The following is a 12,471-nucleotide window of genomic DNA, read 5'->3' as shown; positions in this document are numbered from 1 at the left end:
TGTCTTTCTCAGATTTTCCATAGCTTCCTTTGACTTGGGATATAATTAAAATATTTTAAATGACTTGGTTCCCTTTTCTTTTTTTCTTTTTTTGCCTTTTCCTCTGGTAGAATTGACCTTAGTGGCTCAGTCAGCAAAAAATCTGCCTGCAATGCAGGAGACCCAGGTTTGATCCCTGGGTTAGGAAGAGTCCCTGGAGAAGGGCATAGCAACCCACTCCAGTATTCTTGCCTGGAGAATCCCACAGACAGAGGAGCTTGGTGAGCTATAGTCCATGGGGTGGCAAAGAGTCGGACACGACTGAACGACTAACACTTTCTTTTCTTTCAAATTTATGCAACTGAAGACTGAAATCTGACTTTTAAGTAGATGCAGAATACATTTATATAATCACTATGGAGTGAATCTTGTTAGCTCTTGGACTTATTTGTCATTTACCTTATTTTCTTTCTGGGTAGAAGGATACAGGGCAGATAAAGAAAGATAATAGAGGCTGATTTATACTTCAGAGAGAAGGAATTCTTGGTCTTAAGAATCAAGGCAAAAAGGCTTGCTGCATACCATTTTTCAATTATTTTTAGAACAGAGAGAAACATTTCCCTTGAACTTTTCTCCTCTAACCCTGAAATCAATTTCATCTTTTCTAGACTTGCAACAGTTTTTCCATCTTGCTGTAGAACATGCTATATGTACACTAGCCACTGCCTTCAACATGTACTAAGCTCCATATAAGAAAAGCCTTGGGGAATATGCTTCTACATTTACTTGGACTATTTACAAGGGAAATATTCATCACATTATAAAACATAATTTTTAAAACACGTGAAAAATTTATCTGAGTTAGGTCAATGAAAAACTCCTGGTGAGATATGGTTGTATTTTGTCCTCAATGAACACCAGAGCCCCGTAACACTTCCTATTTTTACATGTCAGCTCAGGAACCCACAGCTAGCTAGGTTAGACCTGATAACAGGCTAACAGATTAACCATCCCGTTGAGCATTCTGGCTTTCGTCTTTTTTTTCGTATTATTTCCTCTCAGTAATCCTATTTTGTTTTATTTCATATGTCTTTTGTTATAAGCAGTCTCATATTACTTGGGAGGGGGAGGTGAAAAGTATAAGGAAATACAATAGAATTGCTATTCTAAATGTATTTTTTGTTCTTATTGTGACAGTTGTTCAGTAGCTAAGTCATGTCTGTCTCTTTGCAACCCCCTCTTTGCAGTTCAAATACGAACTGCAGCACATCAGTCTTCCCTGTCCTTCTCTGTCTCCCAGAGTTTGCTCAAACTCATGCCATTGAGTTGGTGATGCTATCTATCCATCTCATCCTCTGCTATACCTTTCTCCTCTTCCCTTCAAACTTTCCCGGTGTCAGAGTTTCTTCCAGTGAGTCAACTCTTTGCATCAGGTGTCCAAAGTATTGTGGCAGTGGTATAATCTAAATTTTTGAATACTTGTTTATTTCTTTGTAGCATCGTGCCCAGTTTCCACTATCTCATCATATTCAGATTTCCAATTCCTTGATTTGCATCTCCTTTATGAGCTCCCTTGGTGTCTCAGAGGGTAAAGAATCTCCTTGTAATGCAGGAGACCCTGGTTCGATCCTTGGGTCAGGAAGATCTAGGAGAAGGAAATGGCAACCCTCTCCAGTATTCTTGCCTGGAGAATTCCATCAACAAAAGAATTACTGGCAGGCTACAGTCCATCAGGTCACAAAGAGTCAGACATGACTGTGGCTAACACTTCACACTATGAGCTATAGAAACAAACTTATAGACACACACACACACACACACAAAGACACCCACTCACACAGCACACTCCTTCTCCCATATACTCTTCTTCAGATACAAAGATCACTAAGCAAAGTAAAACATACATTTCAGTATGTTTTCCACCATTTGAAACATATTCTCAAGTGCTGGAATAAAGACACTAACAAAGTATATTATCAAAAGAGTTAATGAGGTTTTAAAATGAAGTTCTCAAGAATTTTTAAAAAGTATTAGAGTAAGCCAAAAGTCTATAGGTTATCAAGGGCCCTTAACTATTTGCTACTAATAAATTTTACGTTAAAGTTAACTAGATATAGCTTGTAGACCACAAACCATGATAACTACATTCCAAACATTCCTTCTTTCACTTCCTTTATATCCTAACCTACTGAGCTGCCCATCTACTCCTCCAATTCCAGCCCCAGATCAAAAAGAGAATATTTTTTCAGTTACAACCAAGTATACCCATATGGAAATATCTTCAGCATGATTTCATGATCCTAGTTAGGTGTCTTCTTCCACTTATATTCAGAGAATTGGGGTTAGTATGTTAGTTAAATTCTGAAACTTAAAATGTAGGTTTTAGGTATTATGTTAGTAAACTATGAAATAAATATGAACAAAATCTCCTGAATTGAGATCTAAAATGAATGCAGTTTTCATGTTTTTCCCAAAATTTAATCATGGTTAACTTCAGTCATAGATCATAAAAATTCATATAAAGGAAAAATAAATTAATATTTCATCAAAAAATATATTAATCCATTCACACATAACATTTAATGTGTATTTATATGGTTAAACACTAGCCCAGCTACCAGATTTATGAAGCATGCAATAAAGACAAACTTAAAATATAATAATTCTCACTTGACATCAAATGCCATCTTTAGTTGAAAGTCCTAGTACCCCATTATTCCTTAATATCAGAGAAAAGATAAAATACAAGAAAAGGAAAATCAAGAAAGGGTATGCCAGATGTTGCATTCTGTTCTCAATTATATAATGTCTATTTCATGAAATTTCTTCAAAAATTAAAGAAAGAATAAATGAATATCAATGCACTATCTCTATATCTAAAACTAGCATGCTTAATAAGTTAAAATTTTGGAATATAAAAATTCTACATTTACAGATTTAATTTATATGCAGAGAAGATAAAGGACTTGCCTGTAGATCAAACAGTAAAGAATCTGCCTGCAAAGCAGAGACCAGGGTTTGATTCCTGGGTTGGGAAGATCCTCTGGAGAAGGAAATGGCAAGCCACTCCAGTATTCTTGCCTGGAGAATCCCCTGTACAGAGGAGCCTGTTGGGCTACACTCTGTGGGGTTGCAAAGGGTCGGACAGGACTGAGTGACTAACACACACAGAGAGGTTGTAAATTACATTTCAGGTCTGTACAACTTTGATAAACAGAGATGTCTTCCTCATCAATAGAGGAAAATAAATTTATAAACCTGTGCAATATAAAAGTACAAGTAAAAATCTTAAGTAAATTACTAAGACAACTTCATCAGATCAGATCAGATCAGTCGCTCAGTCGCGTCCGACTCTTTGCGACCCCACGAATCGCAGCACACCAGGCCTCCCTGTCCATCACCAACTCCCGGAAGTTCACTGAGACTCACATCCATCGAGTCAGTGATGCCATCCAGCCATCTCATCCTCTGTCGTCCCCTTCTCCTCTTGCCCCCAATCCCTCCCAGCATCAGAGTCTCTTCCAATGAGTCAACTCTTCGCATGAGGTGGCCAAAGTACTGGAGTTTCAGCTTTAGCATCATTCCTTCCAAAGAAATCCCAGGGCTGATCTCCTTCAGAATGGACTGGTTGGATCTCATTGCAGTCCAAGGGACTCCCAAGAGTCTTCTCCAACACCACAGTTCAAAAGCATCAATTCTTCGGTGCTCAGCCTTCTTCAAAGTCCAACTCTCACATCCATACATGACCACAGGAAACATATATTTTGGAGTCTCCATATATTTTTTCTTGTTTTTCATGTCATTACGTTTTCTTAGGCTATATATATATAGATGCAGCGGGAACTACATTACTACTAGCACATACATAAAGTTGGATGAGAAATTTGGATTCGTGATTCTTAATTTTTTTCTAACCCTAAATGCTTAAAGATGTAGCACAATATCAGCAACTCACTATAATGATGGTGCTCAGTAGTGGTGGTGGTATGTGTGTGTATGGTTTGTGGTAGGAATGGGGGGCCTGGTATGAACAGAGATGCTACCTTCTGTGCTTTTTCTTGGTTTTTCTCTGCTAAGAATCACCCCGAAGTATGTACTTCAATTACCCCCTTTTAAAAAGTCTCTTATCTTCATTTGGGTCTGAAGTTCATTCCTAAAGAATATAATGCAACTTTGGGCTAACCCCAATCAAAGAGACCCCAAAGAGAGATCTAAGCTGTAAAATGCATATGTGGATAACCCAGAAATGAGATTATATATCAAAGAAGCCTATAAAAACCTATCTTAGAGGATCCTATATGTGTCAGTTCAGAATCTCCATGGTTCTCACAAAAAGTCCAGCCCATTCTTCTGGAAGCCACTTTGGTCTGTATACACCAGACTTCAGCTGTGGTGTGATATTTGATTAACTTCAAGATTATGGCAACACCAACTATCTGTGCTTCACCCAAAGGCCTCCTGGAAGCAATTAGTCTGACAAGAATGTAAATGAGACAATTCTGGTCACCTAGGTGATCATGAATTGATGGGGGAAATAAGGAAAAGAAAGACAAATTGAGAAGTATGCTACAGACAGCACTTTTTCTGGCAACAGATTTCCACCAATACTTTTAAAGAATTCTCTGATAGGAAACAGAGTTAAGGAGGGTAAGGGGAAAGGTAAAACTGGATCTTCAGATCCTAGAAGCTGAAAGAGACTCTTTTTAAAAACAGAGCTGTCCCATTAGTTTTTTTGTAATAGCATTTCATCTAACACTTTCTAGGTCAAAATATTTGAATAAACACCTAGAGAAATTTAGGAGTTTAGTCCCATCTGCTTACTCCTATACATTATTTTTTTAACATACATTTCTGCTCAGCATTAATATGTTTCCTCAGTATTTGACACAATTTTTAAAAGGTTATTTCTCTTTTTTACCTTGCAGTTAAAGAACAATGAACCAGATCTGACTAGATGAGTCAACTATTCCCTAAGTATAACTCCTGGAGTTGTATTAATTTCATTTGCTGCAGTCACAGTATAATTTACTATTATATAAATGGCTTAAATTACAGCATTTGAACATGTGCCAGGAAATAATACTTTCCCCCAAAGCAGATGAATTGTGGACCTGAAATACACGATGCACCTTGAAGGTGCTTATCATTCTTCCAAGGAGTGACTTATCATGTGATAGGACATTTGATTTGAGTGGTGACCTTCCAATAGCAATGAAGTGCATTTCAATTATTTGGAAATGTTACTATGAAAAATGAATTAAAATAAATATTTAAAGTGGATAAATACAGAAGCTTGTTCAGTAGCGCTTCCTTTGGGACGTGGGAAAGCTGGAGACTAAGAGCAATAACAACTTTGACTTCCCTTCCTTGAATTTCTATAGAAGGGCCTTTCTCAACCCTTTTCCTTATGCTCTCCAAAATAGCTCAAATATCTGAGGAAATTTGGTTATTTGAGAGTCTCAGAGAAGTGTTATTAAAATTTATATAAAGGAAACAAACATATCATAGAAAAACTAAGCATTATTTAGTACAATCAGTTCAGTTCAGTTGCTCAGTCACATCCGACTTTTTGCGACCCCACAGACTGCAGCACACCAGGCTTCCCTCTCCTTCACCAACTCCCGGAGCTTGCTCAGACTCATGTCCATAGAGTAGGTGATGCCATCCAACCATCTCATCCTCTGTTGTCCCCTTGTCCTCCAACAGAGGATGAAATGGTTGAATGGCATCACTGACTCAATGCACATGAGTTTGAGCAAGCTCTGTGACACGAGCAGGCTCCAGCAGTAAAGAACTATTTAGTACAATAGTTCAAGTAAATTTGCACATCCTAAAACCTAACCACTTAGAAGTCACTTTTGGAAATTAACGTATATAATATCCCTTATGATCTTTTTTTTTTTTTGGCCTTAATGACATCTACTTTAATCACCTTTGCTAGTGGTTCCAGCCCTTACAATCTTGTTTTCATGGCTGGCATAGATCCAGCCATGAAATGCTAAAAAACTAAAAATGCTCTAAATAGCCATAATATGTATGTATATATTTACATATATAATAATATATGAACATACTAGTTATAAGTATATGTATTCACATGCATGCAAGTGTGCTTACTTATGTCTGACTCTTTGCGACCCCATGGACTGTAGCCAGCCAGGCTCTTCTGTCCATGGAGTTCTTCAGGCAAGAATACTTGAGTGGGTAGCCATTCTGTTCTCCAGGGGATCTTCCCAACCCCAGGATCAAACCCAAGTCTCCAGCATTGCAGGCAGATTCTTTACTGTCCGAGCCACCAGAAAAGCTCCAAATACATGTATTTGAGTTTGCTAAATATAGTGTGCCCCTAGATTTATTCACCCATTCAATACATATTCACTGAGAACTTGCTATCTTCAAGACACTGTTAGGAATTAAAAGATAGGTGGAGGTGATGGTCTAAAAGAGGCTTAAAAAGGAAGTCTGTCAAAATTCAGAATAAATTAGAAAGAAAAATTTAATTACCCTCAGGGGAAACAATGATGATAAAAAACATAATCCAAGGTGCAGTGGAATGATCAACAGAGTGAAAAGCAGAACACTGGCTGTGATCCATGGGAACTTTGTCAAGGTCAATTCACCTTCGGGCTTCTGTTACCATATATGATAAATGAAAATTTAACCATGTGATCTTCAGAGTCCCCTCTAGCTCCAATATTGGATAAAACTATGCTCCATAAGCCTGATTTAAACCAGAAGGTGCAAATCTCATTCTTCACTTGTAATGGCTTCACTGATGAATAGCAATGTCAGCTAAAATGAATTCCATGTCTTCTTTCCTTTCCTGATTCCAATTTGATGGAGGTACCAGTTAGCAATAAAATAGCACTGAGGAGTTGGGACTCACAAAAGGACAGAACTGCACCCAATATCAATATACTACGATGATGGGATTATAGAATCATTATTTTTACACCCAAACATTTTGAAAATAGCTAATGAAAACAAACAATGAAGAGTAGATAGACAAGTAGAATGTCAGTGAAAATAACCAGGAGACAAACGTGTATAAGTATTTTCTTGTTTGAACTTAAGAAAAATTAATGTCTAGTGATATTTTATTCAAAAATTTTATGTGCAAATTCAATCATGAAGCCATGGCAATCATGGGATAAAAGATAAAGTTTTATCATTAATTAGAACATGGCTTGGTTTGAAAAAAGTTTGGTAGTAAAATCAAGGTTAAATGAAATATCATGAGGCTGTGCAATTACGTTAATAATGAGGTGCCTCAGGGATCAGTGCTAGTACAGGTGTTCAAATATTTATTAATGACTTGGAAGAGTTGTGAATAATATGAAAGCACATAAATGGATGACTTCAAGATATTTATAGCAATCAAAATAGGTGAATAGCTGCTTTTCTTGACCCATTCATAAGCAATTATTTAGCATATTACAGAAAATAATCAACGAGAGCAAATTAATGTGAAGTACCTGATTTTTCTTAATATGCAAATAGCTACTGAAGTAGCTATTGCCTTTCAGGCAAGAGTGGGCAGATCTAAGAAGACATCTGTCCAGTAAACAGCTCTTTATACTCAAACAAACAACAAAAAAAAAATACTGGAATAAAGAATAATGTAATAAAATATTTACCTAAACTAATATGCATTGCTGAAAAGTTTTGCACACCAGAGTCTTGCTCTACTGTTGAGGCAAGGTGTGGCTCCTCAAACTACACACTAGGATTATCCGGTGTGTCTAATCTAATGATGTGTTAAATGTTATTCAGTCACTAAGTCATGTCCAATTCTTTGTGACCCCATGGACTGCAGAATGCCCAAATTCATTTCCACTGAATCAGTGATGCTATCTAACTATCTCATCTTTAGCCACCCCCTTCTCTAGCCTTCAATCTTTCCCATCATGAGGGTCTTTTCCAATGAGTCAGTTCTTTACATCAAGTGGCCAAAATATTGGAGCATTAGCTTCAGCATCAGTCCTTCCAATGAATACTCAGGGTTCATTTCCTTTAGGATTGACTGGTTTTATCTCCTTGCTGTCCAAGGACTCTCAAGAGTTTCTCCAGCACCACAGTTCAAAAGCGTCAATTCTTTGGCACTAAGCCTTTCTTGTGGCTCAGTTCTTACATTGGTACATCACCACTGGAAAAACTATAGCTTTAATTATTCTGACCTTTGTCAGCAAAGAGATGTCTCTGCTTCTTAATATGCTATCATAGCATAGGTTTATCATAGCATAGGTTTGTCATAGCTTTCCTTGCAAGGAGCAAGTGTCTTAATTTCATGGCTGCAGTCACCATCTGCACTGATTTTAGAGCCCATGAAGGTAAAATCTATCACTGTTTGCACTTTTCACCTTCTATTTGCCATGAAGTGATGGGACCAGAGGCCATGATCTTACTTTTTTGAATGTTGAGTTTTAAGCCAGCTTTTTTACTTTCCTCTTTCAACTCATCAAGAGGCTCTTTAAGGTTCTCTTCACTTATTGACATTAGAGTCTTATCTTCTGAATATCTGAGGTTGTTAATATTTCTCCCGGCAGTCTTGATTCCAGGTGGTGATTTATCTGGCCGGGCATTTCACATGATGTACTCTGCATATTGGTTAAATAAGCAGGGTAACACTATATAGGCATGACAATATAAAACATTATACTCCTTGCCAAATTTTGAACCAGTCAGTTGTTCCCTGTCTGGTTCAAATTGTTACTTCTTGATCCACATACAGGTTTATCAGGACACAGGTAAGGTGATCTGGTACTCCCATCTCTTTAGGGTTTCCTACGGTTTAATGTGAGCCACACAGTCAAAGACTTTAGCATTGTCAATGAAGCAGAAAGAGATGTTTTTCTGGAATTCCTTTGCTTTCTTCATGATCCAATGAATGTTGGCAATTTGATCTCTGGTTCCTCTGTCTTTTCTAAATCTACCTTATACATTTGGAAGTTCTTGGTTCATGTGCTGCTGAAGCCTTGCTTGAAAGATTTTGAGCATAACCTTACTAGCATGTGAAATGAGTGCAACTGTGTGGTTGTTGGAATATTCTTTTTTTTTTTCTTTTAATTTCACTTTTATTTATTTTAATTAGAGGCTAATTACTTTACAATATTGTATTGGTTTTGCCATACATCAACATGAATCCGCCACGGGTGTACACGTGTTCCCAATCCTGAATCCCCCTCCCACCTCCCTCCCCATACCTTCCCTCTGGGTCATCCCAGTGCACCAGCCCCAAGCATCCTGTATCCTGCATCGAACCTGGACTGGCGATTCTAAGAAAGCTGTGGTACATATACACAATGGAGTATTACTCAGCCATTAAAAAGAATACATTTGAATCAGTTCTAATGAGGTGGATGAAACTGGAATATTCTTTTGCACTGCCCTTCTTTGGGTTGGAATTAAAACTAATATTTTCCAGTCCTGTGGTCACTGCTGTGTTTTCCTAATTTGCTGGCTCAGCTGGAACTCCATCAACTCCACTAGTTGTGTTCCTTGTAATGCTTCTGAAGGCCTACTTGATTTCACACTCTAGAATGTCTGGCTCTAGGTCAGTGACCACACCATCGTGGTTTTCCTGTCATTAAGACTTTTTTGCATAGTTTTTCTGAGAATTCTTGCCACCTTTTCTTAATCTCTTCTGCTACTGTTAGGTCCTTACCATTTCTGTCCTTTATCATGTACATTCTCACATGAAATATTATCACAAATTTTCTTGAAGAGATCTCTAGTCTTTCCCATTCCATTGTTTCCTCTATTTCTTTGCATTGTTCATTTAAGAAGGTCTCCTTGCTATTCTCTGGAACTGAATGCTATTCTGCATTTAGTTGGGCCTATCTTTACCTTTCTCCTTACCTTTAACTTCTCTTCTTTTCTCACCTATTTGTAAAGCCTTCTCAGAAAACCACTTTACCTTACTGCATTTCTTTTCTTTTAGAATGATTCTGATCACTGCTTCCTGTACAATGTTAAAACCTCTGTTGATAGTTTTCCAGGCATTGTATCTAAATGCCTCAGTTCAGTTCAGTTCAGTTCAGTTACTCAGTCATGTCCAACTCTTTGCTACCCCATGGAATGCAGCACACCAGGCTTCCCTGTCCATCATCAACTCCTGGAGCTTACTCAAATGCCTGTCCATTGAGTCAGTGATGCCATCCATCTATCTTACCCTCTGTTATCCCCTTCTCCTCCTGCCTTCAAGTTTTCCCAGCATCAGGGTCTTTTCCAACGAGTCAGTTCTTCACATCAGGTGGCCAAGTATTGGAGCTTCAGCTTTAGCATCAGTCTTTCCAATGAATATTCAGGACTGATTAGTTTTTAGGATGAATTCATTGGATCTCCTTGCAGTCCAAGGGGCTCTCAAGAGTCTTCTCCAACAGTTCAAAAGCATCAATTCTTCACACTCAGCTTTCTTTATAGTCCAACTCTCACATGCACACATGACTACTGGAAAAACCATAGCTTTGACTAGATGGACCCTTGTTGACAAAGTAATGCCTCTGCTTTTTAATATGCTGTCTAGGTTGGTCATAACTTTTCTTCCAAGGAGCAAGTGTCTTTTAATTTCATGGCTCAGTTGCCATCTGCAGTGATTTTTGACCCCCCAAAAATAAAGTCTGTCACTGTTTCCATTGTTTCCCCTTCTTTTTGTCATGAAGTGATGGGACCATATGCCATGATCTTAGTTTTCTGAATGTTGAGTTTTAAGCCAACTTTTTTACTCTACTCTTTCATCAAGAGACTCTTTAGTTCTTCTTCTCTTTCTGCCATAAGGGTGGTGTCATCTCCATATCTGAGGTTATTGATATTTCTCCCAGCAATCTTGATTCCCACTTGTGCTTATTGGTTAAATAAGCAGGGTAACACTATATAGGCCAGCATTTCTCATGATGTATTCTGCGTATAAGTTAAACAATCAGGGTGACAATATACAGCCTTGACGTACCAGATCTAGTCCCTTGAATCTATTCATCACCTCTATTGTATAATCATAGGGATTTGATTTAGGTCATATCTGAATGGCTTAGTGGATTTCCTTACTTTCTCTAATTTAAGCCTGAATTTTTCAGTAAGGAGCTCATGATATGAGGTACAGTCAGTTCATGATATGAAGTACAGTCTTGACATATCAAGACCAAGTCAGCTCCAGGTCTTGTTTCCTGATAAGCTTCTCCATCTTGCCCTTTAAGAACATAATTAATTTGATTTTGGTGTTGACCATCTGGTGACATCCATGTGGAGTGTCTTCTCTTGCATTATTGGAAAAGGGTGTTTGCTCTGACCCTGATGTGCTAAATAGTTTCCTATTATCATCCACTCCTTTCTAACATTTGGTGATTCAGGGGAGTTCCCAAATGTCTTTCAAGTGAATGACATTTACAAGGGCCTCCCCAACTTGCTCCATTCTGAAGTATTTTGCTGACATTAAGTTTTATGTATTAAAATTCCCAAACTGAAGCTCTCAAGCTTCAGAAAAATTAATAGTAATTCCTCTTCATAATAAAACACAACACCATTCAAAAATAGCATGAATTATATATATTCTACTCCCCTGTCCTAAGATTATTTAATTATTGTGCATTACCAGGAACTCTTAAATGTAGCATAGATTCAATTATAATTCACTCAGTCAAAAACATTTTCTGAGTCCTTGCTTTATCTAGTGCATAGTGATAATAAGAAGAATGTAAAGAACTAATAAAACATGGAGCCTGCCCTAACAGGATTTACAAGTCAAGTCACCCTTCTCATGAGCTAAGTATTTCTTAATCCTGGTCTATATAGATCACAAATAAAAATGCAGCTTTATAATAAATTTTAAACATATTAATAAGAATTAGTACTGTTTTTCTTGGTATATATAATAATTTAAAAAAAATTTTATTGGAATATAGCTTTTACAATGTCATACCAGTTTCAAGTATACAGCAAAGTGAACCAGCTACACATATACTTATATATCACTACTTTTACAAAAATACTTTTAACCACAAGCAACTATTTTCTGCTACCATTTATCTTTTCTATCCAGGAGCAAACTTGATCTGTGCTACTAATTTTCTCATTTAAAAAGTTAACTTGGTAGTCCCCAAATTTTAGAGGAAAATAAAAGATTCCTAACCTGTTAGAAATTGAGCCGATACGCCAATATAAGTAGAATGAAACCAAATACTAATACAAACATCAAACTGTCTCCAACACACCTCTACAAAATAACCCATCAGTAAATCCACTAATATGGAAGGAAGTATGTGTGAATGTGTGAAGCATTGAGAGTTCAATTTTTTTCAAGGTTTGGTAAAGGACTTCCATTCCCTATATATGCCTCCCTGTAAGTTTCAGATGTGAACATATGTAGACTTTGGGAATCTCAATGTTAAATGGGACCTTAGACTTCAAATATTGTTTTAACTATAAATTTTCTCTATACTATGTGACATGTCACCACTAGAGACTTTAAAAAAAAAAAAAAAAGAAACTCACGAATAA

General features: G+C 37.2%; 1 protein-coding gene and 1 pseudogene across 4 annotated transcripts in view; both read right to left on the bottom strand.

The window, feature by feature from the left end:
- CTNNA3 (catenin alpha 3) overlaps positions 1 to 12,471 on the bottom strand; it is a 1,912,303-nt gene that overhangs the window by 1,315,434 nt on the left and 584,398 nt on the right. The window lies entirely within an intron of this gene.
- Positions 1 to 12,471, bottom strand: part of LOC147343031 (protein TFG pseudogene) — a 56,824-nt pseudogene that overhangs the window by 24,097 nt on the left and 20,256 nt on the right. The window contains exon 1 of the transcript XR_015156688.1: positions 1 to 12,471. This exon is cut by the window's left edge and continues 24,097 nt beyond it; it is cut by the window's right edge and continues 20,256 nt beyond it. The product of XR_015156688.1 is annotated as a protein TFG pseudogene (transcript).

Source organism: Bos grunniens, chromosome 28, assembly GCF_055505025.1.
Source record: "Bos grunniens cultivar Pamir isolate PY7600 chromosome 28, Bosgru_T2T1.0, whole genome shotgun sequence".
NCBI classification, from domain to species: domain Eukaryota; kingdom Metazoa; phylum Chordata; class Mammalia; order Artiodactyla; family Bovidae; genus Bos; species Bos grunniens.
This window is presented reverse-complemented; position numbering and strand designations above follow the sequence as displayed.